A 6887-nucleotide genomic window follows, 5' to 3' on the forward strand; every position below is an offset into this window, starting at 1 on the left:
GTATGGAAGACCTTAAAGAAACTAAAGTAAAAACAGAATTATTACACGCCACAGTAATACACCTTCTAGGTATATAACTCAAAGACTCTACATGGACACAAGACAGACACATACAGTGCACATGGATGTTTTCTGTAACTATAGTCATAGAACCAAGTTATTTAAACAGCCTAGATTCTGCCAACAAATGAATACATAATAGAAATGTATCTATGTAGAATTGAGTTTTATTTATACAGAAAAATTAGAATGAATATTTGTTATTTGTAGGAAAATGAGTGGAATTGGAGATTTTTTATATTGGGTGAAATAAGTCCAATTCAGAAAAACAGCTACTGCATGTTTTGTTTTGTTTTTTCCCCCTCTTCATGTGCAGTATCTAAGCTTAAAAAACAGACTTGAAAGTAGCAGGGTGCTACTGAAGGAAAGGAAAGGGGTGACTGGGAGGAAGAAGGGTGGGCAGAAAAGGATGAGGTGTTTGAAAACATGATAAACATGCATGGAGATTTCAAAATGAAATATACTATTTTGACAATAACTACACACTATGAAGAAAAGCAATGGCAGATCTGAACTACAGAAAAGTTAAATGCTTTCGGAAGTGATTCTGAAGGACCTTAATGAGGGAAGGGGGGAAGTGGCATGAGGAAATTTCAGTGGGTTGTGGGTTTACTAATGACCTCACATGATAATTACAAATACGACAGAAGTCTGTCTGGAGATGAAACTCAGTTGGTAGAGTGATCGCTCAGCATTCAGTGATGTCCGGGTAGAATCCCCCAACACCGCATGAATTGAGAGGGGTGGGACATATGTATATTCACAGCCTTCAGATGGAGAAGGCAAAAAGATTAGCAGTTCCAGGTCATACATAGTTATATAGGGAGTTCATGGCCAGCCCTCTCTCATCTACACACACACACACACTCACATGTTCTCTTCTGAGACACAAACTGGATATTTTAGTGCTAGAGAACTTGGCCCACAATGTAACAGGAAAAGTGGGTTGTAAGTTTGCAGCCCTTCAGGAGGCAATGACTACCCTGATATAAGGGAACTCAGAAACTGGACCTCTGGAGATCCTGAGCTGCCTAAGAGCAGTTATGGCTGCTGCAGAAACCTGAAGCATGCTAAGTGACCTCTAAAGTATACATTCTTACAGAGCTATCTACTGAGCCAGTTTCCCACCGTGGGAAGTGGCCTCTCTAGGGAAACTCCAGCCTCCTCCCAGGAAGGCTCAAGTCATCCAAGATATATTCTGTGTTTCCTTGGCACTTGCCAAAAATCAGACAGTAGGATTCAACAAATCGTTCTAAATACTGTACTTAATCCATTGTTCCTCTGGAGACTATAGGGTGGAGGTGGTCCAGCAAGTTAGAAAGCAGACTGCTTCTGTGTGTGATTAGATTAGTCTGCCCGAAGACATTGTTCTACTGCCCCGCTCTACTCCCAAGCTTTCTTTTTTAGATTTGAAGGGCAAGTGGTTTCTTGAATTAGTGTTTTTACCACTCCTGCCTCAAGAACAGCATAGAATCTTTTTCTCCCTGTTTATATTTCAGATTGTCCCAAGGCAATTACTTAATGGCACCATATCTGCCTTAACAGGAGAGGAGGACAGGAAAAGCCAAAGTGAAGACCAATTTTCCCATGAAATCACAGCAAGGCTGCAGGAGTTGGGGACGGGCTCACTCTCTGGATTCACTGGAGGATGGAAACAGAAGAGAACTTGGCAAACCCGGGCTGACCCAGAACAAATGCTTCTTTTCAAGAATTTTTGCTATTTTTATAACTGCACTCATGAAAAATGTCTTCATTTTGGAAACATGGGTGATTCAGACTAGAATTTTAAACTTTCCATCTCATACAGCACATGAGGCTGTTAGGTTGAGAAGTCATTAACGATGTTTCATTCCCAAGATCATTTAAGAAAAAGAAAAAACAAAAAACAAACAAACAAAAGAGTCTGGACATCAGAAACATGTCATTACTGCACAGCCATCCCCACATCAGCCTGAACCTGTCCTGTCATACCATGAAACAATCAGAACCCCGGAGTCCTATTGATGTCTAGTCTCACCCTCCCAGATCCCAGATGGGTGGACACAGTATTCATCACACTTTAGTCTTCAGTTCTTGTAGGGATTCTCCTTAGAACACCTGTTGAACATTAAACTGAGACTGAGTTTCATAGCACAAAGCCCACAAAATAAGGCAAGGTCAACTTTTGAAAGCACTTATGGATCAACTTTTAAGTAGCCTTTCAAGTTTTCATTAACGGTGTCAGGTCTACCCCAATGGCTTCCATATTTGCTTTCAGGTTTCCAGACAACTAGAGTTGACAACTACCAACACTATAGGAAAAGTTAACCACGGGAGAGAAGGCAGCGTGCATAAAGCACTCCTGAGAAAAGATAAAACAAAATGGAGCTATTAAACCTTCCTTCTCACAGGCCCGGATTGTTTTCTTATCAATATGGTTAGCCCTATTCGATAAAACCACAATGATGGTGAATTATAATTCGCACAGGAAGAGCACATTTGATGGGCCCTTGGCAGTACCCAGCATCAACACGTAGACAAAAGTCTGCTAAATTTATCAATCAACAGCTAATGACACCAACTCTTAAAAAGTTATATCAAGAAACAAATGAAGAAAGCAAAGAGGGAAGGAGGGGAAGAAGGAGGGAAGAGAGGCTCTTTCTCACATCTTGATGAATACTCCTAGGAAACACATAAAGAATATACTGATAACAGATTAATCCCATGTTGACACTTTTCTGTACTTAGTACAGTTACTAAACGGTTACAATTATATTGCTAGGAATATATAGGGAAAATAACATTCAATAATCTTGCAATAGCAACTTTCTGGTTTACGTAAATGGTTCCTAATACCTACACGTAAACACATTCGTACACACAGGGTGTACTGGATTGAGGAGAACAGAACAAAGCTGAAAAGACAGATCAGTGGGTTGAGGTACAATCTGAGTTCAACACCTGGAACCCACACGGGAGAAGGAGAAAACTAACACCCCCAACTTGCCCTCGGGAATCCAAATAAGTGCGCCAAGTACGTATACGCACACATTCACATAAAACAAATGCACAAATGAATAAATGTAAGAAAAAAACACAGCTGCATGAAAATTATTCCATGTTAACATTATACCATGTGAAACATGGTATTTCATTATATATTACTGCTAAAATATAAGTGATCACCCTGGCACTTTTTAGACATTTCTAACAGAAACCCATTAGAAATAACTTCCTGATAAAGCAATTTTATATTAAGTCTCTTGCATGTGCTACCACAGAGTTGACACAAATGTGCCTTGGCAGGCATTACGCACATGCGTATACTACAGCTACTGATTTTATGCATTAGACAATTATCTCCAGATAGAGCATATGTCTCCCCCTAACAGTATATTTTCTCCTGTATACACAATGACCTTGAGTTTGTTCTGCATTCCACAACTTAGCCAGTTTGAGCGTTCAGAGAGTGACTGTGGACATATTTTGCTACAAATCACATACATCAGAACATGAAGCAGCAGCCTAAAGCAGGTATCCTGACTGACAGCACACACAGGAGCATTGGAAACTAACAACTTTGCAAAAGGCGCACAATGTCCTGAGGGCGCCATTTCCATCCTTCACTCTTTAAAATAATATTTACTTTTATTTTATGTACATTAGTGCTTGACCTGAATGTGTGAGGTAGTTGATTCCCCCTGGAAGAGGACTTACAGACTGTTGTAAGCTGCCATGTGGGTGCTGGGAATTAAACCTGGCACCTCTGGAAGACTAGCAGCCAGTCCTCTTAATTGCTGAGCTCTCTCTAAAAGCCTATCTTTTTTTTTTTATTTAGCATGTATTTGTCATCATAAACTTAATTCTGCAATCTAGCTAGATGGGGAATAAGGAAAATATGGAACCCCAAGAACTTCAGTGGAAGCAGAGATTTCAGGATACTGAGAGCGGATGGAGTGGGGGCACTCTTCAGAGATATAGAGAGAGTGTTCTGGTGGGGTAAGAAGCCCACAAGCCAAAAGAATTAGAGTCATCCACAGTCAGAAATAGTGACCTTCTTGCTGGTCTTGCCATTCCCGGACCCCAAAAAGCTCCATGGTTTCCACGACGTTCATGCCTTCTTTCACCTTCCCAGAGACCACTTGCTTCCCATCAGGCCACTCCGTCTTGGCACTGCAGGTAGAAAACTGTGACCCATTTGTGTTTGGTCCAGCGTTTCCCATGAGTAAGTGGCCAGAACCTGTATGCTTTCAGGGTGAAGCTCTCATCCTCAAATTCCGCCCTTTAGATGGACCTGCCACCAGTGGCTTTATGGCCTGTGAGGTCACCACCCTGGTACATGAATCCTGGAATCATTCGGTGAATGGGGGAACCCTTATATCCAAACCCCATTGCTCCAGTGCTCAGAGCGAGAAAGTTCTCTGCTATTTGGAACTTTGTCTGCAAACAGCTTGAAAGAGACATGGCCCAAGGTCTCACCGTCGGCCACGATATGGAAGTCGGGATGACACTGGCTACAGTAAGCAGAGACAGGGACAGCGGTGTCTGCCACAAAGCCCCAACTTTTACTTTTTATTAAGATGGCACAAAACGTTTACAGAAATTTCCATGAGCCACTATATTATACCAGGCCACTGTCACCCGGATTAGACCAGGTCACTGTCACTTGGATGACACGCATGTTTGTTCCACCTTTTTAAAATTCATCTTCACCACGTCATTGTCTTAGATTCTCATATTTTCTATCACACAACCTGTCTGATTTTAAACCTGGTTTGTGGTTATACGTGTGTGTGCATAGACACCTGTGTATTTAAGTATCACACATAATCTACACATAAACATATATACATATGCACACGTGAAGATGCTCATAGGCCATATATATAAGCACTTGGTATATGCTGATGCATGTACAGATGATGAACTTATTTCTGTTTTGTTATACTGAGGAATGAGTCCAGGGACTCAGGCCGGCTTGGCAAATGTGCTGCCACCGAACAAGTCTCCTAGTCCTCAATTATTTGATTTTACTTTTTTTCATTTTGAGCCAGGGTCTCCACTGGTTATTTAGGCTGGCCTCAATCTTGTGGTCCTCCCACCTCCGGCTACCAAGCACAAACAAACAAATTTTTAAACCTTGTATTTGCTTCATTTATCTCAGTAAATCAGTTGTTTTCTTGATGAATACTTTTAAAGGGGTCATTCCAGAGGTACCACAGAAAGAAAACAAAATAATATTTCCTTAGAACTTCTGCTTTATAAATTTGAATGAAAGCTGAAATGACAGAGGAGGCTAACTCAAGGGTAGGGGAGCTACTCATTGTGTTCCAGAAGAAGAGCCCACTCGGTGGGGCTCCGCGGGGTGCAGCAGCCACAGCCCACACACCATCGTAACTGCCATTTGTGGGCACGGTGCCGGGGCTTTGCCACGATCCCGTGTGCCTGCCTCACTCACGCACCTGCTTCAACGGTGTGAGCTCAGCCTGTGGGTTTCCCTTTGATTGATGTTGGTATAACTGCTTTGCACTCTGCGGGCGAAGGGAAGTGGGCTCTGCTCAAAGCAGTTTGTGGTGCCTCACACTTCCACTTGGTATCACACACAGAAGAGTGGGTTAGTGGGGGGGGGGGCACATACAACCTGTCAGGCCTCACCATCCTCTCAGAAGGACTGAGGAACACTGGATCCTTAAAATAAAACCAAACAAACAGAGAGGCTTTGAAAACCAGGAAACAAGAAGCCTGTGAAGGAAGCATCTGTTGCTTTCACTCTGAAACAACCCCGAAAGTGAAAAACACGTGTGTACACAAACACACAAACACACATACGCACACCACGACCCCCAGTTGAGTAGGTCACTGACGTCACTATTTCCAGCTTTCCCTGGAGGCTTTGTTTTTTTTTTTTTTTTTTATTGACTAAACGTATTTCATATTTTCCCAAACATCAACAGTATTTACAGAATCATTCGAACTCTGAAAGAGGGGAGTTATCTAGCGGAGCATACTACTGTACGGCCTTGAGCAAACACTAAGGGCAGGCTACAGTAACACCGTCCCCCCTCCCTGCCCCCAGTGTAAGTAACTTTCTCTTGTTTTGAAAACAAATGTATGCATCCTCAACAGTAAAGCTACTCGGTAGTCTGCATGAAAACCACTCAAGGAAGCTGGGTGTGCCGTCAAGTTTCCCAGAAGCGTGACCCCAGAAGCTCCGAGTAGCTTTAACATCTCCACTCCCCCTGGCACGTCCATCTGTTCCTCTACTGGGAGATTTGGGGGCCGTAACCACGATTTTAGAGACAGAGAAGAAGAGGAGGAGGAGAGGAGGCAAGACCAACGGCAAAGGAAATAAAGCAGAAAATACCTGCATATGCTACCGAAGTAGAAGCTGCAGTGGAATGCCTGGGTTCAGCTTGGTGTGGAATGGTCATTTTTTTTTGGTTTTTCGAAACAGGGTTTCTCTGTGTAGCCCTGGCCTGTCCTGGAACTCACTTTGTAGACCAGGCTGGCCTTGAACTCAGAAATCCTCCTGCCTCTGCCTCCCGAGTGCTGGGATTAAAGGCGTGCGCCACCACGCCCAGCGGAATGGTCATTTCTGAGTGACAGAAATAAAACGTGATCACTTCAGAGGACCAATCTAGATGACTTCTTAGACTGAAATGTGCCATCGTACATCGGTGATCCCGACAAGCTTCTCGAAGCCTCTTTCTTCCCGAATTCCCCCCCCCCTTTTTTTTTATCACTGAGCTCAGGAACAATATGAGGTAGACATAGAAGGCACTTGTACTGGCTAGCTTTGTGTCAACTTGACACAGCTGGAGTTGTCACAGAGAAAGGAGCTTCAGTTG

General features: G+C 43.0%; 1 pseudogene; it reads right to left on the reverse strand.

Moving 5' to 3' along the window:
• Positions 1-4069: 4069 nt before the first annotated feature.
• Positions 4070-4760, reverse strand: LOC110334303 (annotated as a pseudogene).
• Between the last annotated feature and the right edge of the window lie 2127 nt (positions 4761-6887).

This window comes from Mus pahari, chromosome 16 (genome assembly GCF_900095145.1).
Source record: "Mus pahari chromosome 16, PAHARI_EIJ_v1.1, whole genome shotgun sequence".
In the NCBI taxonomy this organism is placed as follows: domain Eukaryota; kingdom Metazoa; phylum Chordata; class Mammalia; order Rodentia; family Muridae; genus Mus; species Mus pahari.